Consider the following 24,340-nt stretch of genomic DNA (forward strand, 5'->3'; position numbering starts at 1 on the left):
TGAAAAGGCAAAATGATAGGATACTGAAAGAGAAATTCCCCAGGTCAGTAGGTACCCAATATGCTACTGGAGATCAGTGGAGAAATAACTCCAGAAAGAATGAAGGCATGGAGCCAAAGCAAAAACAATACCCAGCTGTGGATGTGACTGGTGATAGAAGCAAGGTCCGATGAGGTAAAGAGCAATATTGCATAGGAACCTGGAATATCAGGTCCATGAATCAAGGCAAATTGGAAGTGGTCAAACAAGAGATGGCAAGAGTGAATGTCAACATTCTAGGAATCAGCGAACTGAAATGGACTGGAATGGGTGAATTTAACTCAGATGACCATTATATCTACTACTGAGGGCAGGAATCCCTCAGAAGAAATGGAGTAGCCATCATGGTCAACAAAAGAGTCCGAAATGCAGTACTTGGATGCAAACTCAAAAACGACAGAATGATCTCTGTTCGTTACCAAGGCAAACCATTCAATATCACAGTAATCCAAGTCTATGCCCCAACCAGTAACGCTGAAGAAGCTGAAGTTGAACGGTTCTATGAAGACCTACAAGACCTTTTAGAACTAACACCCAAAAAAGATGTCCTTTTCATTATAGGAGACTGGAATGCAAAAGTGGGAAGTCAAGAAACACCTGGAGTAACAGGCAAATTTGGCCTTGGAATATGGAATGAAGCAGGGCAAAGACGGAGTTTTGCCAAGAAAATGCACTGGTCATAACAAACACCCTCTTCCAACAACACAAGAGAAGACTTTATACATGGACATCACCAGATGGTCAACACCGAAATCAGATTGATTATATTCTTTGCAGCCAAGGATGGAGAAGCTCTATACAGTCAGCAAAAACAAGACCAGGAGCTGACTGTGGCTCAGACCATGAACTCCTTATTGCCAAATTCAGACTGAAATTGAAGAAAGTAGGGAAAACCACTAGACCACTCAGGTATGACCTAAATCAAATCCCTTATGATTATACAATGGAAGTGAGAAATAGATTTAAGGGCCTAGATCTGATAGATAGAGTGCCTGATGAACTGTGGAATGAGGTTCGTGACACTGTACAGCAGACAGGGATCAAGACCATCCCCATGGAAAAGAAATGCAAAAAAGCAAAATGGTTGTCTGGGGAGGCCTTACAAATAGCTGTGAAAAGAAGAGAAGTGAAAAGCAAAGGAGAAAAGGAAAGATATAAACATCTGAATGCAGAGTTCCAAAGAATAGCAAGAAGAGATAAGAAAGCCTTCTTCAGTGATCAATGCAAAGAAATAGAGGAAAACAACAGAATGGGAAAGACTAGGGATCTCTTCAAGAAAATCAGAGATACCAAAGGAACATTTCATGCAAAGATGGGCTCGATAAAGGACAGAAATGGTATGGACCTAACAGATGCAGAAGATATTAAGAAGAGATGGAAGAATACACAGAAGAACTGTACAAAAAAGATCTTCACGACCCAGATAATCAAAATGGTGTGATCACTGACCTAGAGCCAGACATTCTGGAATGTGAAGTCAAGTGGGCCTTAGAAAGCATCACTACGAACAAAGCTAGTGGAAGTGATGGAATTCCAGTTGAGCTATTCCAAATCCTGAAAGATGATGCTGTGAAAGTGCTGCACTCAATATGCCAGCAAATTTGGAAAACTCAGCAGTGGCCACAGGACTGGAAAAGGTCAGTTTTCATTCCAATCCCAAAGAAAGGCAATGCCAAAGAATGCTCAAACTACCTCACAATTGCATTCATCTCACACGCTAGTAAAGTAATGCTTAAAATTCTCCAAGCCAGGTTTCAGCAATATGTGAACCGTGAATTTCCTGATGTTCAAGCTGGTTTTAGAAAAGGCAGAGGAACCAGAGATCAAATTGCCAACATCCACTGGATCATGGGAAAAAAAAGAGAGTTCCAGAAAAACATCTATTTCTGCTTTATTGACTATGCAAAGCCTTTGACTGTGTGGATCACAAGAAGCTGTAGAAAATTCTGAAAAAGATGGGAATACAGACCAGCTGATCTGCCTCTTGAGAAATTTGTATGCAGGTCAGGAAGCAACAGTTAGAACTGGACATGGAACAACAGACTGGTTCCAAATAGGAAAAGGAGTACATCAAGGCTGTATATTGTCACCCTGTTTATTTAACTTCTATGCAGAGTACATCATGAGAAACGCTGGACTGGAAGAAACACAAGCTGGAATAAAGATTGCCGGGAGAAATATCAATCACCTCAGATATGCAGATGACACCACCCTTATGGCAGAAAGTGAAGAGGAACTCAAAAGCCTCTTGATGAAAGTGAAAGTGGAAAGTGAAAAAGTTGGCTTAAAGCTCAACATTCAGAAAACTAAGGATCATGGCATCTGGTCCCATCACTTCATGGGAAATAGATAGGAAACAGTGGAAACAGTGTCAGACTTAATTTTTCTGGACTCCAAAATCACTACAGATGGTGACTGCAGCCATGAAATTAAAAGACGCTTACTCCTTGGAAGGAAGGTTATGACCAACCTAGATAGCATATTCAAAAGCAGAGACATTACTTTGCCAACAAAGGTTCATCTAGTCAAGGCTATGGTTTTTCCTGTGGTCATGTATGGATGTGAGAGTTGGACTGTGAAGAAGGCTGAGCGCCGAAGAATTGATGCTTTTGAAGTGTGGTGTTGGAGAAAACTCTTGAGAGTCTCTTGGCCTGCAAGGAGATCCAAGCAGTCCATTCTGAAGGATATCAGCCCTGGGATTTCTTTGGAAGGAATGATGCTAAAGCTGAAACTCCAGTACTTTGACCACCTCATGTGAAGAGTTGACTCATTGGAAAAGACTCTGAGGCTGGGAGGGATTGGGGGCAAGAGGAGAAGGGGATGACAGAGGATGAGATGGCTGGATGGCATCACTGACTTGATGGACGTGAGTTTGAGTAAACTCCGGGAGTTGGTGATGGACAGGGAGGCCTGGCGTGCTGCGATTCATGGGGTTGCAAAGAGTCGGACACGACTGAGCGACTGATCTGATCTGATCTGATTATTGCTCTGAATTAATTCAGCTCAGTAACCCAAATCTAGGAATTATCTCATAGAGCAAGACCTTTACTACTTCTGAAACTTTTTCAATCCAGCAAGAGAATGATTCTAAGCAGACTGTAAAGGTGTCTGCCATCACTAGTAAGTAAAGTTTCCTTTTACTTTAGGCATGATTGTAAAGTCTACTTGCCAATCTTTCTCAAGCACTTCCCTCTAGCTTGGACTCTGTGCAGGATGGGGGAGTCCTCATCTTGAAATTATTTTTAGTGCAAAGCATACACTTTTGTAGTACTCTTTGAATTGTCCTTGCATATTTGGTCTTTCAATGTAGTCCTGTATCCACTGGATGCCTATAATGAGGACTCATGTATATTGCTCCAATTACTTTCTCCATTAGATAGTCATGAATTAAAACCACTCCTTGGTCATTTATCATTTGATCCTAAATGGGTAAGGTAATATCCCCATTCTCTTGATATTTCGAGGTTCTCAGGTGAGTGGGTAAGTGTGTTAGCTGCTCAGTTGTGTCCAACTCTTTGTTGACCCCATCCACTAGGCTTCTCTGTCCACAGAATTCTCCAGGCAAGAATATTGGAGTGGGTAGCCATTCCTTTCTCTAGGGGATCTTCCTGACCCAGGGATCAAACCTGGGTCTCCTGCATTTCAGGCAGATTCTTTACTGTCTGACCCACTAGGGTATGTGGGGCTAAATTAACAGGGCTATAACCAAAGGTGCTTTGTCCTGAACCTGTTCTAGCAGCTTGGTCAGCTATGTTGTTCCTTTTCAAAACAAAATTGTCAAATCTCAGATGTCTTGGGCAACGAGCAAATTGCCACCTCCTTTGGCTTGAGCACTGTGGACAGAGGAGCATGGTGGACTACAGTCCACGAGGTCACAAACAGTCGGACACGACTGAGCGACTTCGCTTTCACTTTGGCTTGAGCACTGTGTATAGCAGTTTCAAAACTTCTTTGGTATGTTTGATTTCTTTTCTTTCAAAAGTGAGCAATCTAGCTTTCCAAATTACCCTACGTATGTTTACAACTGAAAAGGCATATTTCGAGTCAGTATAGATGTTGACTTTTTTACCTTCACTGAGATGTAAAGGTCAAGGAAGGGCAATAATTTTAGCTTTTGGGGCAAAGATACATGATGACAAAGCTTCCACGCCTAGGATTTCCTGCAAGGTTACCACTGCATATCTGATCTTTCAGTTTTGGTGGTCTATGAGGTTACTTCCATCTGGGAACATCTCCAGGTTTGGATCTCCAAAGAGAATTATAATCAGATCCAAGCACCTCCTCAATGATATGCCAATAATCATGTGCCTCTGGGCCACCCAAAGGGGTTGGGAGCAGGGTGGCTGGGTTCAAGGAGGACACAGTCTTTGGGGTCACATTAGAATTATCAAGTAAAATTACCTGATATCCTCCCAAGTGGTCTAAAGTGAGACAATATCCACTCTTTTGTTCAACAGTGGCAACACACAGTGGGATGTACACACCATGGTTGGCTATCCTGGAGTGAATTCCTCTGCTTCCTGCAACAGATCCAGACTAGCAGCTATGACTCTCAAATACATCTGGATTGTACTGTCCAAAGCCTTTGTGAAATAGTATACTGGGCATTTTGTTGACTGTGGGTCAATACCTCCAGTCTCACTGTGCTGTACTTAGTCGCTCAGTCATGTCTGACTCTTTGTGAACCCATGAACTGTAGCCCACCAGGCTCCTCTGACCATTGGGATTCTCCAGGCAAGAATACTGGAGTGGTTGCCATGCCCTCCTCCAGGAAATCTTCCCAACCCAGGGGTCTGACCCAGATCTCCTGCATTGAAGGTGAATTCTTTACCATCTGAGCCACCAGGGAAACCCAAGAATACTGGAGTGGGTAGCCTATCCCTTCTCCAGGGGATCTTCCAGACCCAGGATTCAAACCAGGGTCTCCAGCATTCCAGGCAGATTTTGTACAAGCTGAGCTACCAGGGAAGCCCCTCCAGTCTCACTACCTGTCTTTCATGTATAAAAAACCAAATGACTTTTTCAAACCTGGCAAACACAGAACAGGAGCAGTCCATAGTTATTTTCTTCATTGTTAGGAAAGTCTCTTGACATTCTCCAGTTCCCACTAAGGCATTATTGTGAGTCCCTTTTAGGGTCTCATACAACTGTTTAACTATTAGCTTAAGCTGGAGGATCCAAGTGCAGCAGAACCCTGCCATTCCAGGAACCGATGCAACTGCCTTTGGTGGTGGTCACCACACCCTGGCTACTGTCTCTTGGCAGTCCTGGAGCCAATTCCTTTGGCCTTTTCTCAGTTTGGATCCCAAACTGAGACGTTTGGGAAATTTGGGCCTTTTTCCAAGAGATTTTATAGACTCATTTGGCCAGACAGTTCAAAGTAGTCCCAGTGTTTTTACTTGTGTTCTTTGTATTGCCAGCTGTGAAGGGATCATCCACATATCTGAGCAGAGCTCCCTCCTGTAGCTGGAGCTCCCTTATATCTTTAGCTAGCACTTTCCCACGGAGAAGGCAATGGCACCCCACTCCAGTACTTTTGCCTAGAAAATCCCATGGATGGAGGAGCCTGTGGGGCTGCAGTTCATGGGGTCGCTAGAGTTGGACACGACTAAGCGTCTTCACTTTCACTTTTCACTTTCATGCATTGGAGAAGGAAATGGCAACCCACTCCAGTGTTCTTGCCTGGAGAATCTCAGGGATGAGGGAGCCTGGTTGGCTGCCATCTATGGGGTCGCACAGAGTCGGACATGACTGAAGCGATGCAGCAGCTGCAGCAGCAGCAGCAGCACTTTCCCGAACACTGTGAAGGTGTTCTTAAGTTCTTGCAATACTGCCCAGCAGTATTGCTGCTTGCTTTGGTTTCTAGATCTTCCCAACAAATACAAATAACTCTTGGGATTCAGGACTCAAAATAACATACAAAAAAGACCTCTGCTAAGCCTAATGACGGAGAAGGCAATGGCACCCCACTCCAGTACTCTTGCTTGGAAAATCCCATGAACGGAGGAGCCTGTTAGGCTGCAGTCCATGGGGTCGCTAAGAGTCGGACACGACTGAGCGACTTCACTTTCACTTTTCACTTTCATGCATTGGAGAAGGAAATGGCAGCCCACTCCAGTGTTCTTGCCTGGAGAATCCCAGGGACGAGGGAGCCTGGTGGGCTGCCGTCTATGGGGTTGCACAGAGTCGGACAAGACTGAAGTGACTTAGCATAAGCCTAATGAAAGTTTCCAGATAAGATGATCAGAAGAATATAGGGATTTGGGACTACAGGGTGAATATCTTTCACTATCTGATTTATGGCTCTTATGTCCTGAACAAACCAGTAAGTAGTTCTCAGTGCCAGGCTTCTTAAAGGCAGGATGGGAGTATTATATAGTGACTGAGGGAGTCCAATAAGCAAGTATTTCAAAATGCCAATCCAGCTTTGGACTGGATCCCTGTTTTGCTTGGTCCTTTAAGGGATATTGCCTTAAGTTCAGAGCCTAAGTGTCCAGCTTCAGTTTCACCTTAACTGCTATGGCCATCCAGACTCTTCCTGCCCACCTATCACCCCATGCTCCCAGGCATCCCTGCTGCAAGATGTCTTCAGGGACACTGGTGGTGACTTCTCCATCCCTTGACAGGAGGGCTAGCTGCAAGGCACAAGCTTGTTCCAGTGGTACCTTTATATCCAGTATTTCAGGAGTGCAAGTCACGTTAGCATTTAATTTAGTTAAAAAGTCTTGCCCCAGCAATGCAACTGGGCACTCTGCATGTATTAAAAAAGCTGTGTTTTAGATTAGGAGCCTCAATCTGACAGTCTAGGGATTGCAAAAACAGTTTTTGGAGAGGCTTTCTAGATAATCCTCTTGCCAAAGTGCTTTTCTGGATTAACTCTATGGGTCCAACTCCTTGCGAATCCAGTGTTCAAAACAGAGCAAGTGGCTCCAGTACCAGTCAGAAAGACAATCTATTTCCCACAACAGGGTTACCCAGAGCTCCTGGTGGGAGACTATTTCCCCAAGTAGAGTCCCCTCAGAGAATCCTCGGTCACTCTCTCTTGTTTCCAGCATGAACAATGCTGTCTCCTCCTCTTCCAGTTTCCTTTGTAAACTGAGGCAGACTTTCTTTCAGTTGCCTTCTTGTCTTAGTATAGGGACTGCTGCCAACCCACTTTTACATGTCCCATTAGTGGGCTTTTTCTGTGGGCCACCATTCACTCTCTTGGTTCTCTGGGTCTTACTCTCTGCTCAGATTTTTGTCTCTCCTTTCTCCACTGAGTGTCACTGCCGAAAGGGACTTTTGCTGCTTCATTTCATGGGTCTCTTTTTCATCTTATATTCCCTCCCAACTATAAAACACTGAAAGCAGTTTCTATCAAATGAGATAACAACAGGCCAAAAAGTCCTTATGTTTTCTGCAACTGGGGCACTCTAAGTCACAAAGTCCAACTAACTAATTTGAAATTCTCTGGATTATCTGGATCCACATCTGCATATTGGCGATATGCCCTGTACATTCTCTTCCAAAACCTCAGGGGTTTTCCTGGGGCTCTTTGCACACTCCTTGCACCTTATGAAAGCTCCAATATTGGTTCTCCCTTTTGGAGCCCTATCATGATGCACTCCTTGTAATGCTCAATTCCAACTTTATCTCCTAGGTCACTCTCCTTCCAGTCTGGATCTATGATGGGAATTGCTTTTGCTGCTGGTGCTGCAATGGGTTTGCCAGGGGCAACAACCTCTTCTCTAGCCTTTTCTATTGGGTTCACAAAAAGTTTGTTCAGGGTTTTCCATAACACCGTACAGAAAAACACGTATGAATTTTTTAGTCAACACAATATTTCCATCCTCTTCTCTTCCTCAGCCAACAGAGTGGTTAGCAAACTTTGATATCAGCCCAATAGGGTTGGCAAAGATGAAAGAGAATGAATTTTCCATCCTGGTAGGGTCATGCCAGTAGGTTGGCATATTATTTTTGCAATTCAACATGTCTGAGGTTGAAAAGGGAGAGTGGATCCATATGAATCCTGCTGGATGATCTTGGGCATTTATTCCTCCAATGTGAATCTGCCTCAGTGGGAATCACCCTGAATGAACATTAGTGGTTGCTTGACCAAAATGGAAGCTCTGTTGGGTATGAGAGGAAGACAACCCCTCCTTCCTCAGCTCCTGCCAGGGCAGGTGAGAATGAATTGGCTACTGTGGGATCTATGGCTCCAGCCCCTGCTTCCGCATTTTGCCCACCATACAGAGGCAGTTGTGATGGATATCTAGGAGAATTTATTTGCTGAATTAATTCCCCATCTCTTGATTCCTGAGAATAGGGTAAACCTTTTAAAATCTCTTTATTGGAGGAAATTTCTTTCTGTATCATAATTCCATGCATGCTACATTTTTATCTAAATAGGCTCTCTTTGAATCAATAGCATAAGGGCTGTACATAAGAAGCATCCTCCCATTTTCCTCCCCTTTCACAAAATAGTTCTGGTTCAAAGACAGTGTTATAATTTAAAGAGCCATTAGGGAGCAGTGTTCTCCAGATCTTAAGATGTCCTGAGGCTAAACAGTGTTAACATGGAATACCATTTTTTCTCCTTTTCCGAGGTGCTTAACTAAAAATCTTCCAGTTCTGCAAAATATACCCTAAGGGGCTACAAGATGGAGCAGAGCTCTGATTACCCATCTTTGTGGTTCACAGCTGGTACTATCAAACGTCAAGGAAGCAAGCAAGCACACAAACACAAGGCATCTCTCAGGGTTACAGATTCCTTAGTCCAATACAGAAAATCCCCCAAATCAATATCCCACCACAGACAGAGCCAAGTGGCAAAATGAACACCCTGGTGTCATCATACATGAGCCCTTCTACTAAGCAGAAATGTCTCAACTAAGTGCCTTGTTTCCTTCACCATGAAAGCACCAAGGGCCATGGACCCCCAGTTGGTGGCAGATGCTCTGGGTTGTCCCTGAGACAAAGGTGTTCAGGAAGCTGCTGGACAGAATCTTAGAGCCCTCTCCTGCCAGGAGCCAATGTGCCGCAAAGATACCCAGTTGGGGTGGTGGTCTTTTCATGGTCACCAAAATTGTTACATAATTGAACTTAGGTTCACTTGCAGCAAATTCAGTCTATTGACACCACGTTTTGGTGAAGCAAAAGCACAGTGTTAATTTTCAGGCCACCAAGCAAGGAGTTCAGGTCCTTTGATCATTAGCTACCTATTCTTCTTGCTTGGTGCCCTGCAAATAGATGCTGCACTTTCCTTATGACCCAGTGGCAGTAGATTGGCTGCTGTGCATCAGGTGAGTGAAATCAAGTTCAGTTCAGCAGCAAGACTGCTCTATATGTCCTACAAATAGTATTAAAGCAAACTACCAAAGAAAACTGGAAATAAGGGCAAAATTGTACATATAAATGCTGACAAAATTAAAGCATGAAGAAGGTAACACTGACCAATTAAGCATAATTCAGGTCAAAAGTATGAAATGAAGCAAAGAAAAATTTTCAGTTATGGTAATCCACAAATATAAATATCTTTGTACCCTAAACAACCTGGCTAAATCAAAACCAAGAAAAGAAAAGACAAAAGGCTGAGATAAAAGTAGAAATTTAAAAGAAAACTGTTAAGAATAAAATCAAAACACAAGTAAGCATTTTCCTTAAAGAGAAAAAATTACAGTGTACAAAATTAAGCATGAAAAAGGACCCGATGGGAGGATATTAAAAGATAAATTTGCAAATGTATGGTAATAAATTAAAAAAAAAAACAAATGAAGTAAATGATATTGTGGCAAAACTTTAAAATAATCAAATAGTGATCCAAAAGGTAAAAAACACATAATCCTCATCAGATGAATATAAAGAAAAATTAATACAATGTTCAAGATTTAAAAAAGGTTCCATGTGCAGAACAGTCCATTTAACAATACAGAACAGACAACTGTTATTAAAGAGTTGTAAACTGCAAAAAAGCTAAAACAGGAAAGTACTTCACAGAAGAGAGAATAACAAATTCTAAACCACCACAAAAATCCTTCATGTTTCTTATAATAAAATTTTGTGTAAATTGATAAACTAAATTTTTAAAAAAGGAGAATTGAAAGCAATGTGTACTAAACATGATAAGTTGCCCAAGCCCAGAAGTTGAGGGTATAATGTAAAAAAATGGGATCACTATTACCTATCTGAACTGGGAATAGTTATGACTTTTTAGGAACTTGGAACACCTAATAAAATCAGAAATAATAACATATACTCTCCCTTGAAAAGCTACCCCAGGAGTGAAACCACCAGGACTTAACAAAATGTTCAGTCCTGGGTTTTTCATGACAAAGACTCAGAAAATAATGCCCTTTAATAAGAGAAGGGTTGAGCCAAAGGAGCTCAGTGCCCACTGAGAAGTCAGAGTGGCTACTAGACACTACACCAGAGATGCAATGCACTGGTTAAGGATGTCCTGGCTACGTTAGAGGAAAAAACAAGCTGTGGGTAACGTGGCTAGTATGAACCCATTTTTGTAAATAGATATAAAACCATAGAAATTTGAATAGACAGTAAATAGATTAAAATATGCTCAATTTTATTAGTCAGGGGAATGCTAACAAAACTGGTTCCATGGTTGGAGAAAACTGATGATGGCCAGTGCTGGGCCAAATATCCCTCCTCCCCACCTTCAAAGGAGCTGCAGGAACTGTTTTCGGGTAATTAAAATGTGAAAAGTACACAGTAATGCCAAACTCTGGGTGGTCATGAAGAATGGGGTGGGAATGTGATCTGTTCTGTCTCTAGCTAAAAGGAAGTCCACAAAACTGCCGGCCAACTCAGGGGGAAAAAAAGCACACTAAGCACAGGCTGCCCGTTCTGAAAAGTTAATTCAGCATGGAGGAAATGCAAGTAGACAACAAACATATGAAATGATGGCAGTCGCAAGCCAAGAAAATGCAAATCAAAACAAGCTGTTTTCCATCCCTGATTAAGGGGGAATTGGTGTGTGGTGGTGCAGTCTTGCAGGAAGGCCAGGTGAGTCTGAAATTGAAGACTGTGAAACAGAGCCAAATTCAATCTACAATTCGCTCTATTTATTGTATACAATCACGCAGGCACCGTAAGTTAGTCATATAAGTAAGAAAGGGTGGCGCCTCTCCCACTCCATCCCAGGAAATAAGTCTCAGGACTAGTGTGAGCAGGAAGTCACAGAGCCTCCACTTGCATGGGCTCAGTCCCCAGACAAGAGCCTTCTAGTTGCTCAGTTCAGTGGTCTCATTTTAAGGAGTAATAGGGAGTACCAGTTAAGCCCCAAGGGGTCTTGTCTCCATCAGTTGCTCCTGTTCTGATGAAGTCAAATCTTGGCCCTTAGCAAACAAATTCCTTACCCATATTAACACTCAATATGTCACATTTAAATATTCATAGTCTAATATCAGACGTTTAAAAGCAATCTTCGTGGAGGCTCATATTGGCCACTGTTACTCCATTTTGAACTACTTAACATAGCGTATTGTCACATAAGATGAGTAGAAATAGAATGATTAAATGTCACATTGAAACAGTTATGCCCCCCACCCCCCCCCCATATCTTTGGTGTGTATATTGCTAAATGTTTCTAGTCTTTCTTGTTTCCTGTCTCCAGAGTTCACCCTCCTGTTGCATATTGTTAGAGCAAGTTCCTTAGAACATAAATCAGCACTCATTACTGCATGGATTAAAAGCTTCTTGAGTCTTTCTGTGCTAAACCCCTTTTGATGGCACTCCAAGCCTGACTTGAACCTTGCCAGGTTTGCTCCAGACTCGGTGTTTAAACCTTGCTGTCCATATTGATTTAGGGGTTCTGAACCCAGAGTGGATAGAATTTTAAGGTGTCTAGAATCTCCAGCAGGAAAGACTGGAGTTTTCATTCATATCTGAGTGGGTTTTAGCATGATACAGTTATCAAAATAATAATTTGAGATACAGAATATGTGAGCTTCTTAACCTATTATTTAACAAGATTGGCAGATCTGAACTATTTTTGAATTTTGACAAAGTATAAGACTGTGTTTCATAATACCTGCAAAACTGTAACACGAAGTGAAAAAAGCTATGATTTCTAGTGGTGACAAAGTCATGGTTCTGCTAATAATATCAAACCACCAAAGCTCCAGGTTAAGGATCCCCACCCTAAACTCATTCCTCATCAGTCCAAAAGGTCAGTTTCCCTGATTCACTAAAATATGTGTGCTCCCACACCCCCTCCACTTCTCCATTTACCAAGACACTCAACTGTCAAGTCTTAGCTGCTGCTAAAGAAAAACCACAAGCCCAAAATGACATCACTTATGCTAAAGCCCAGACACCAATCCTAGGCTCCACACTTGACTTACTTGCAGTTTTCACCTTTCCAAGAAATGTAATCTTAGCTAACGGAATTGGAATTTTCTGATTGGCACCAAGGAGATAATCTGTCCTGTGGGCCTTCTCCACAGCCTGCACCCAGAGGAAGAAGCTGTCTACATGATGAAACTGCCATTCTTTTCCCTCAAAAGATGTCCTGGCCTAAAACTAATCTTTTCTTTCCCTAAGGGCTCTCTGTCCCACCCTTCTTCTTATCAAAAACCTTCCATTTGTGGAAAGTCTGTGAGCTAGTCCCTTCTAGTTGCTAGAGGGGATGTTCCCCAATTTGACCTTCAAATTGGCTGAATTATGTTTTTTACCACTGCTCAGCTGCAGAGGTCCTTGTCCTGGAAGAAGGATGAGTTTTCTGCACAGCAGAACTTGGTCTTCTGTGCAGCTGTGTCTCAGGGCCTAGAATTCAAGCAAAGCACATGACATATTAGTAGAATTCAAAGCTTAAGGTTTAGTAGTAGAAAAGAACCCATTTTGTACTCGGGGCGGGGGGGGGTGGGAACAAGAAGTTACTTTTCTAGTTATGTGTGTGCTTAAATTTATATGATCATAAGGAGGAGCCTGGTGGGCTGCAGTCCATGGGGTTGCTAAGAGTCAGACACGACTGAGCGACTTCACTTTCACTTTTCACTTTCATACATTGGAGAAGGAAATGGCAACCCACTCCAGTGTTCTTGCCTGGAGAATCCCAGGGACGGGGGAGCCTGGTGGGCTGCCGTCTATGGGGTCGCACAGAGTCAGACACGACTGAAGCGACTCAGCAGCAGCAGCAGCAGCAGTAAATGTTATTCCTTTTGCTGTTAGAAAAAGAACTTAATCAATCTTCTAACAATGAAGGAAATGTAGAAAAAGTGACTACTTCCAAGTCTATCCCCAGTCAGAAATACTCTGAAGAAATAGATTGAGGATATAGTTCTAGTCCCTCTAGTCGAGGGACTAGAGACAGAAGTCTGCGTCCCCTAAGCTCCAAAGCTCTCACTTACACCATTGCCTTCAAAGACACTGTCAATTTCACCTCCCAACTATGTTTTTAAAACAAATACTTTAGTTCTTCCTCATTTCCTCCTGGTCTTCATTTTCTCCTCTTGAGGCACTACTATTTTAATATCCCCAATTTCAGAGTAATGGAGGCCTAGGAAGGTGCCTTTCTCATGAGCCAGTGAGAGACAGAGTAAGTCTTAAAGTTAGGGGGCCAGGACAGCACCCGCCCCATGCCCCACACTTCTACCAGCCTTACCTGGAGAGGGGCTCCAGCCCTAGGACATAGCCCTTAGCAGAGTGAGGAAGGAGGCTAGAGGGCTAACCCAGTCTTTTGTTGGCTCCTCCCTCCCCTTGCAGAGTTTGCAAATCTCTAGAATTGATCCCTTTTCAATCCCACCCCTCTGCTGCCTCTCAGGATATCTCTTGCAGCCCAGAAGTCACTGCTGATTTCCAATCCATAACCACGGAGTTCCACCTCCAGCTCTGATTCTCGGGCACCTCTGTGCTCCACCCCTACCCTACTGCCAGGATTCCAGCCTCTCAAGGAGATAAATGCACCACTCATTGCTTAAGTTATTGCCACGACCCCAGAAGTCAACCTTGACTTCCCTCTTTTCTTCAATCTCCACATTTAATCATTCTCAACCCCCTGGAATGTCTGCTGCTTTTTCTCTCCATGGCTCTGTAATCACACTGGACTCTATGCAGCCTTCCTGGGACAGAGCCCTCCCCATCTTCTGCTTCAGTTCCTCTCTGAGCACCTAGACAACAGCATTTGCTGCACATTTCCTGAGCTGTTTCACAGATGCTGAAACCTCTGCCAAACAGAAGAAATTAACTACTTGATGACCATGAGCACATAGCCCCCAGATCTACTGGAGCCTGAGGATTGATAAAGTGACACTGTCCTGTTATCTCACCATCAGTCAACCAGAAACTTGTGCCCAAGTTGATCACATACCCTGGGACTCCACACCCTTACCTGGGCTTTGAAAATGCTTTCCAAAAAAAAAATAAATAAATAAAAGGCTTTCTAGAAACCCATCAGGGAGTTCAAGTATTTTGGGCACTAGCTACCTTGGGCTTCTTGCTTGGAGCCCTATACTTTTCTTTACCACAACCCAGTGTCGGTAAATTGGCTTTACTGCATGCAGGCAAGCAGACCCAAGTTTGGTTCAGTGAAAGTTCCCAGTGTTTGTCACAGGGCCCAGCAGTAAGTACAGGCACACATCACGCCTTGGAGATAAATAAAACATGGCCGATATTCAGTTCACAAATCACTTGGTTTATTGCAAGCAATTAGCATGCAAGACATGTTAGTCAAAGTTGGGAATATAGAAAAGAGGGTAAGGAACCTCTCCAAGCAGAAGTCTGGGCAGGAGACATGTCAGCAGGAACAGTGGTCTCCTGTCTGCAGTGGGTCTCCAGGCAAGTGTGAGTGGGAAGTGGGCCTCCGCTCCCAGAGCCTCTGGCAGTGTCCCTCTGCAGCAGCTCTCAGCAGGTGGAGTCAGGTCCTCAGTGAAGCATCTCATTTTAAGGAATAACATTTACCCCTGGGGAGGGGACCTTGACTCATCAGTTGCTTCTCCTGTTCCAGTGACTTGTGTCACCCATCTGACTTCTCTTAGCCTATCCCTCTAGACAGCTTCAGTCCTCCAGCCAACTTTTCAAGACAAAAAATATGGAAGTTCACCCTGGCCACTGAGGCTTACAATCTTTAACACAGCTTACAGTCCTACAAGTTTCACACAAGAAGAGTAGGAATCACAAAACAAAAGAACTCACATTATAACATCATTTATAACTCACATTTGAGAACATTTATAATATTAATGTTACTTAACCTCAAAAGTTCAGTTTATATTGTTTTACACCTCAAAAAGAGACAGTTGATTAATTATGGCCAACATTATAATGCCAAAAACTTATAAATGCTTAATGCTCACATGTCTGCATTCAGTTTTTGTTGCAAAGTCCCTTGGTTGTAAGAAAGAATATTTGGAGAAAAAAAAAAAAGAATTTTTATACATCAGTTCCATTGATAAGAATTAGCTCTTGATGTTGAGGTGGTTTCTTCTTGGTATTTCTTCTGTGATTGTATGAATGGAGTTGTGTGGTGAGGTCCTTATCATGTCAATTTAAAATGAATAAATAAAAGCACACAGCCAATTATTACAAAGAGGTAGATAGATATTGCAACTACCCAGTATTTCTGAGGCCGGTAGGTTAAGCCTATGAATTTTAGCCAGCCTTCAGGAATAAAAGCCTACACAAGATACAATATGAAGCCAAACTGGAAGTTTAAAAAGAGAACAGCACATTTATGAATTGCTCTTTCCAGCAACAGCCATGGTGAATTTCTTACAATTTTCTCTGTAACTTTGCACATTCTCAGTTTTGAGTCTGCACAAGAGCATGAGGGAGGAAGAGTTGAGGAAAAGATCATAGCACCACAGCCCCTAAAAGCCTTGGTTTCCAGGACCTCAGCTTCCACATGTATCTAAAGCTGATATGCCATAGAAGATGACTGAGGTATGACCTTCCCCTATCTCTTTCTCAATCTTACTCTTCCCTCTTTATGAAATGATCACTAGATTCAGTATGGGGCATTTCCTCCTGATATAAAAATCTGGTTGAGACTGCCTGCTTCTCAGTAGGAATTCCTAACATGCCCAGCTTAGAGGCTTCCACAAGAAATATTGAAAGAAGAGGCACTTCATCTCATCCAGGCAACAAGCATCTCCATCCCATCCATCCATTCACTCATCCATTCATCCATCTGTTTACTCATCCATCTACCCACACATCCAGTCATACATACATCCCTTCGTGTATCCACTCATCCTTCCCTCTCTCCCTCCAACTCTGTCTCTATTGGACTGAGAATCAGAAGTAAGATCAGATCAGATCAGATCAGTCACTCAGTCGTGTCCGACTCTTTGCGACCCCATGAATCGCAGCACACCAGGCCTCCCTGTCCATCACCAACTCCCAGAGTTCACTCAGACTCACGTCCATCGAGTCAGTGATGCCATTCAGCCATCTCATCCTCTGTCGTTCCCTTCTCCTCCTGCCCCCAATCCCTCCCAGCATCAGAGTCTTTTCCAATGAGTCAACTCTTCGCATGAGGTGGCCAAAGTACTGGAGTTTCAGCTTTAGCATCATTCCTTCCAAAGGAATCCCAGGGCTGATCTCCTTCAGAATGGACTGGTTGGATCTCCTTGCAGGCCAAGAGACTCTCAAGAGTTTTCTCCAACACCACACTTCAAAAGCATCAATTCTTCAGCACTCAGCCTTCTTCACAGTCCAACTCTCACATCCATACATGACCACAGGAAGAACCATAGCCTTGACTAGATGAACCTTTGTTGGCAAAGTAATGTCTCTGCTTTTGAATATGCTATCTAGGTTGGTCATAACTTTCCTTCCAAGGAGTAAGCATCTTTTAATTCCGTGGCTGCAGTCACCATCTGCAGTGATTTTGGAGCACAGAAAAATAAAGTCTGACACTGTTTCCACTGTTTCCCCATCTATTTCCCATGAAGTGGTGGGACCGGATGCCATGATCTTTGTTTTCTGAATGTTGAGCTTTAAGACAACTTTTTCACTCTCTACTTTCACTTTCATCAAGAGGCTTTTGAGTTCCTCTTCACTTTCTGCCATAAGGGTGGTGTTATCTGCATATCTGAGGTTATTGATATTTCTCCTGGTAATCTTGATTCTAGCTTGTGTTTCTTCCACTCCAGCATTTCTCATGATGTGCTCTGCATATAAGTTAAATAAACAGGGTGACAATATACAGCCTTGACCAACTCCTTACCAATTCCTTTTCCTACTTGGAACCATCTGTTGTTCCATGTCCAGTTCTAACTATTGCTTCCTGACCTGCATACAGATTTCTCAAGAGGCAGATCAGGTGGTCTGGTATTCCCATCTCTTGAAGAATTTTCCACAGTTTCTTGTGATCCACACAGTCAAAGGCTTTGGCATAGTCAATGAAGCAGAAATAGATGTTTTTCTGGAACTCTCTTGCTTTTTCTGTGATCTAGCGGATATTGGCAATTTGATCTCTGGTTCCTCTGCCTTTTCTAAGATACATGTCCCTAAGATGTACATGAACACTATTATTTGAACTAAAATGTGAAGTCTAAGTTTCCTGATAGAAAGTATGATTTGTCCTTAGTAGTCCAGTGGTTGGGAGTGTGCCTGCCAGTTCAGGGCACATGGGTTCGATCCCTGGTCTGGGGGCATACCTACTGAACCTGAAGCTCTAGAGCCCGTGAGCCAAGCCACAACTGCTGAGACCACAGTGCTGCAACTGTGTGTCCAGTTGCTGAAGCTGTGGGTCCAGAGCCTGTGCTCCACAAGAGAAGCCACCGCAGTGTGAAGCCCATGCAAAGAAGATAGAGAAAGTCTGCAAGCAGCAACGAAGACTCAGTGAAGCCAAAAGAAATAATTAATTTTTTTTAATTAAGAAAATAGAAAGTATGATTTATCAGATGGGATTGGCATTACCAATTTGGTTATAAGAATACTTTCCATAATCCAGATGAACTAAACCCGTTTTCAACAAAAACACACTTAAGGTATGTTCAGAACATAAAAAAAAGAAAAGAAAAAAAAAACAAAACACTAGGAAAAATATATCCTTCGAAACTATTTAAACCCAGCAATCCCACTGCTGGGCATACACACCGAGGAAACCAAAATTGAAAGAGACACGTGTACCCCAATGTTCATCGCAGCACTGTTTATAATAGTCAGGACATGGAAGCAACCTAGATGTCCATCAGCAGATGAATGGATAAGAAAGCTGTGGTACATATACACAATGGAGCATTACTCAGCCATTAGAAAGAATACATTTGAATTAGTTCTAATGAGGTGGATGAAACTGGAGCCTATTATACAGAGTGAAGTAAGCCAGAAAGAAAAACACCAATACAGTATACTAACACATATATATGGAATTTAGAAAGATGGTAATGATAACCCTTTATGTGAGACAGCAAGAGAGACACAGATGTATAGAACAGTCTTTTGGACTCTATGGGAGAGGGTGGGATGATTTGGGAGAGTGGCATTGAAACATGTATAATATCATATGTGAAACGAATCGCCAGTCCAGGTTTGATGCATGATACAGGATGCTTGGGGCTGGTGCACTGGGATGACCCAGGGGGATGGTACAGGGAGGGAGGGGGGAGGGAGGTGGGAGGGGGTTCAGGATGGGGAACACGTGTATACCCGTGGCAGATTCATGTTGATGTATGGCAAAACCAATACAATATTGTAAAGTAATTAGCCTCCAATTAAAATAAATAAATTTATAATAAAAAATAAACTTATGATTCAAAAATTTTAGATGTGAATGTAAAAACATGTTCTGTGAGAAATATAAGCAAAAGGTATTTGAAAACCACTGTCCCTTAGGTCCCTACTTGGTCCAGAATGATCCTAGGGAAATCACTTTGGAAATAGTGGATGAGCTAACCAGAGGTTTTGAGCAAACAGGCTGAGCCTTGCACTGGGCTTCTTGCCTGGCACCAGTTCATCCTTGAGTCTTACCAGCTCTTCAGCTTTGTCTGGACTGGCAGCATAGAAGATTTTGCCTGTTTCCAGCTTATCAAGTTGGCACCTCTGGCACCTGCCAGGATACACTAGGCCCCAAAGGGAGAGTCATTCCTGGACTTGCAGCACCAGAATATTGAAATGAAGTCCAGGTTGGATTTGGAGCTAAGACGTATTCTGCTTGGGATGCCCTTCCTCACCCTAATCCTACCCACTCTGCTAGGTTAATCAACTGATTGGTCAGTTAGTGTGTACACGCTATGCGCAAGCACTGTTCTGTGATGACCATCTGCTCCTCTAAGAGGAAGCCTTGTTTGACCCTTTAGCCTGAATTAGGAACCCTTCTGAGTCCCACACCCTGGGACTTCTGCTTTTAAGACACTCATCCATCCAGATTTAGGCTGTTGAGTTGAAACCACCACTTTATCAGCTGTGTGACCTAAAGTAGTTAGCAGATCTCTCTGTGCTTCCATTTCTAAAATCTATGAAGGCAAAATAGTACCTACCTCATGGTATTGGGAGAACTTGAGATAATTCAGGTAAAATGTCTTTCACAATGCTTAAAATTCAGCAATACATGCACATTGCAACATGTTTGTTAAATGCCTGAAAGTATAAAGAATCAAAGGCAACTTCAACACGGGATGAACATTCTTTAGGATTTTTTTCAAGGACTTAAAGCACTTACATAAAATATGAACTTTTACAACAGTGAAACTTCCTTGTTCAGGGATTTTCATGAGCTTTGAGTTAAATATTTTAAAACCAATTGGGGAAGATATATAAATATATACCTTTCCAGCAACGAAGATAAAATCTCATCCTGCAAGTTACATTTTATACCTTTGTTTCCTGTAAAATGAGAAGTACTGTGGCACCAGTCTCATGGATTGTTGACTAAATGAAGCAAAATATGCAAAAATGCTTAGAATGGTGCTATGGTAAGTCATTTGGCTCAGTGGGTAAAGAATTAGCCTGCAATGTAGAAGACACAGGAGAAGCAGGTTCAATCCCTGGGTCGGGAAGATCTCCTGGAGAAGCGAGTGGCAACCCACTCCAGTATTCTTGCCTAAAAATCTAATGGACAGAGGAGCTTGGTGGGCTACAGTTCAAAGGGTCACAAAGAGTCAGACACAACTGAGTGACTAAGGAAGAAGAGGATGGTAAACCATTTACTATTAATATTGCTGTTATAATTTGTTCAAAATTGTGGCATCCCTTTTTCTCAGATAGATCTTACACATTTTCTTTTCTTTTGATTAATATTATCCCTGAGTAGTAATCATATTTACTGCCATTGTGAGTGATTTTCTCCCCAGTCTACGGCTGATAGGTAGAAAAGCAGTACCTAATAGCCTATGGCTGGCAGCTCATACTCTAGTATCTCCGAGAAAGACAGATCTTATAAATAGATGGTTTTTAACACAACATACTAATTGAAAAGATAAGGGCAAGCAAAAGTTCTATGAATGATAAAAAATGCTGTCAGTCACACTTGCAGGGGAGGTCTGGGCAAGTTTCTTGGAAGAGTTTCCTGGAAGCGGTCATAGGGGGCTGCTTCTTCAGGGACAAGGCATTTTGCACCTGATGTTGGTGCTGTGTTCCCATTAACTACTTACCTCCTGTTCACCGGAGGTGCCAAGATGGTGGGCTCTGATGCCAGGACTCAACGTGGAGGCAAAAGAAGAGCACAGTTTAGAGAGTCTGTTACATCATCTCTACCTGCCTAGGCCTGGAGACTCTGTCCCTTTTTTTTTCATTCCTGCTGTTCCTAAATTCCACAAAGACTCACCCTATCCTAACAACTGGACTTGATTTTGAAGCTAAGATAAAACAAGGGATTGGTTAGAGCTTTCCTTTGGAGTGAGGTACTGTTCTGGGCCATATCATAACCTACTACTCTTTCTGTAAACTGTTTATGGACTACACTTCTAGAGGAGAGTAGTCCTATGAAAAAGGATGCCTAATCCCATCCCATATTAAAGATTCTAATTTCTCATTTCAGGATGAGGACGCTCACTTGGATTTATGTAATGAGATCAAGCAATTTATTTTGAACAAGATTTCATTCTGATGACATGGATCAGGGAAACAGAAAACCTGCTCCATCTTCTGGCCATGTGTGTGTGTAACTTTTTTAGACTATTCTTTTAAAAAACTTTTTATATGGAAATATAGTTGATGTACAATGCTATGTAAGCTACAAGTGTAGATATAGTGATTCACAATTTCTTAAGGTTGTACTCCAATTATAATTCTTTAATATCAAGCGCAGGTTTTTCTCTTCTTTTCTAGTTGCTAAATCTGAAGCTTTGTGAACTTTAACATGTGTTCAGTGAAGACTCACCTGTGTAATTAGATGAAAAGGCAGATTTTGATTCCTAAGTGTGTGCATGCCTGCACCAGAATACTGATGGAAACTGTTTATGGACTACACTCTTGAGAAACAGTAAAAATAATGTGATGAACGCCAAATTATAAAATGAATAATGGGTGTTTAAAATCATTTCATGGTTGAAAAAGAGACAAACTTTTGGAAATTCCCTGGTGGTCCAGTGGCTAGGACTCAGCACTTTCCCTGCTGAGTGGCCAGGGTTTGAACCCTGGTTCACCTGGTTGGGGAACTAAGATCCCGCAAGCTATATGGCATCACAAAGTAAAAACAGAAGCACTTTTTCATAAAGCATAAAAGTTTAGCAAGTACAAATATATTAGAGATGAAACTATGGAGCTTAAAATCACATATAATCCCAAATAAAAACCATTTTATAATCTTATTTTGGTGCCTTTTAATTTTGTGTCCCCAGTACAAAAATTTCTTTGAAATGTGCTTTGAACTAGCTGCAACATTTGCCATTGAGCTATGTCATGTTCAATTGTCCCCACTTGGGTTATGCAAGACCTTTAGGTTGTTTTCACTGTTAGAAATCATAGTATGGTATTTGTATGACCATCCATTTACATTAATCTTTGTGTACAACTTTGATTATTCCTTTAGGGTACACTAGAAAAGATTATGGTACGGATTGATTCGTGATAATATTACTGGCTCACTGTTGCCTGATTTAACACATTTTAGGCAGAATGTCCAAAAACATGGAATTGCATAGATGAAAGGAGTCAATTTCTCTACAAACATGATAATCTTTAATTAGAATCATAAAATCTATCCTTCTAAATGTTTAATAGAATTTTGCAACCCAAGAGTTCTTTCCTCTCCATGTATACTTTTTACTTGTGTTCTTTGTTTTCCTTTTTTCTTCCTTGCAGGTTAAAACAAACAAAAAAAATCTTGCATTTTGATGATTTACTATTCATTGTTAGTCTAATTTTAATGAAGAGTTTCAATAATAGGAGAGTTATAACTGAATGGGATGTAATATACCTTGTTAACTTTATTGAATGCCGACTTGATCAGGCACTGTTTGAGACTTCATGAGTAGGAAGTAAGCAACAATCTAATTCATGACCTAGACAATGGCATAGGTATGAAAATAATGATAAAAAAGAAGTGATGCTTGCACTAATAAAGCAATGCACAAGATACAGATATAATAATAATAGTTCATTTTTACTATGGGCCAACCACTGGTGCTTGTACATCTATGTCAATTCATGTAATCATCCTATGTTATGCTGTCCTATAAGGTAGGTATTAGTCCATGGAAACACTAAAGCAATGTAACTTTGCCCAGAGTTCTAAGAGCCAGGATGTGAATCTAGGTGTTCCTGCTCCAGAGTTCATGCACATAACCACTAAACATTAATGTCTCTCTATAATATCAATGAGGGAAGAATTATAACTTTGGAGAATCAAGAAGGATTTAAATAATTGTGTGCTACTGTGCTCTGTCGCTTCAGCTGTGTCCAACTCTTTGTGACCCCATGGACTGTAGCCCACCAGGCTCCTCTGTCCATGGGGTTCTCCAGGCAAGAATACTGGAGTGAGTTGCCATTTCCTTCTCCAGGGGATCTTCCTGATCCAGGGATCAAACCCAGGTGTCCCACATGGCAGGGCAGATTCTTTACCGTCTGAGCCACCAGGGAAGCAGACTTTCAACTAATATTAATTGAGCAACTACTGGATGGCAAGCAATGTGCAAAGAGCTGGATGGATATGCAATAGTCAGAAAGATAGTCATGGTCCCTGTCTTCACAAAGCTTGGGTCAACCTAAAGAAAGACACACAGCATAAGAGTTGCGAGTTTCCGTTTTATTCTGGAACTTTGCTGAGGAATATAGTCTGTGAAGAGTTGTTCCTCAAATAGCTCTGAGGCACTGCTCCAAAGAGGAAGGGGAAGAGGCCAGAATAAATACAATCTTGGCTAGGGAACACGTGCAGTCAAGCATACCTCTCAGCAAAATGTTACTGCCAGTCATGAGGGACAGATATCTCAGTCAATGATTTCAGTGCTTTTGTATGTTTGTGAAGATACAAAAGTTCGTAAATATTGCATCATTTTTTCCCTAAAATGTATCTAATTTTCTAAGGGGCTTGTTTCCAAAGCTCAGAGTGACCCATCCTGTTTTTCATGCTTAATTCCTCTCAGGGTGCACTGTCGGTCAGTGACTGCAGTGGCTAATGACATCCTTGTAGAACTGGAGAGCGGAGCGGAGCTTGCAAAGAAAGGAACAGAACCTGGTCATAAACTGAACTACCAGCGGCAATGAGGATGATATCTATCATCCGGTACTTTTAACAGCCTGACGGTGTGGGAGCTCCAACCTTCCGAAGCTCTGCCCGCATCGGAGGTCTTGCAAGCTTTCAGTCTACCAAGACTCCCCCGCCATCCTTCACCTCCCCTTCTAGTTACTGAAGACTCCGCTAAACAAACTTTTCCCTCTGCTGCACCGCCGCAGACTGCAGACTCCCGAAACGCGCAACGTCTCTCCTGCGCCCCCGCGCGACCGTCTCCGGTTTCGCAGGCTGCGGCTGGGGTGCACACGCAGCCAGAAGAGAGCAAGCTTCGGTGTTCTTGGCCCCAACCGGGATTTCATTTCCAGACTCTGTGGGTGAAAGAGAATCAACCTGCCAAGGAGGCGTGTATCCTGTCCTCACCAGCGTGCCGCGAACCAAACACCTGGCAAATCTACCTGGTTAGAATCTTCACATGTCACTAGAAAACCAGTGATCAAAGAAGGGTTAGAAAGCAGTAATTAAACTTCAGATACAGACATGCATCTCTGAGGTGGTGGGAGAGAAGTCATAGTGGTGGTTCAGGCGAGTCATTTATGCCCCGCTCTGATCTTTAAGCTTCAGCTTTAGAACTGTGGTGCTGGAGAAGACTCTTGAGAGTTCCTTGCACTGCAAGAAGATCAAACCTGTCAATCTTAACCGAAATCTATGCTGAATATTCACTGGAAGGACTGATGCTGAAGCTGATAC

General features: G+C 42.3%; 1 pseudogene; it reads left to right on the forward strand.

The window, feature by feature from the left end:
- Positions 1-47: 47 nt before the first annotated feature.
- Positions 48-24,075, forward strand: LOC133245214 (craniofacial development protein 2-like; annotated as a pseudogene).
- Positions 24,076-24,340: the final 265 nt, after the last annotated feature.

Source organism: Bos javanicus, chromosome 3 (assembly GCF_032452875.1).
Source record: "Bos javanicus breed banteng chromosome 3, ARS-OSU_banteng_1.0, whole genome shotgun sequence".
Taxonomy (NCBI): Eukaryota; Metazoa; Chordata; class Mammalia; order Artiodactyla; family Bovidae; genus Bos; species Bos javanicus.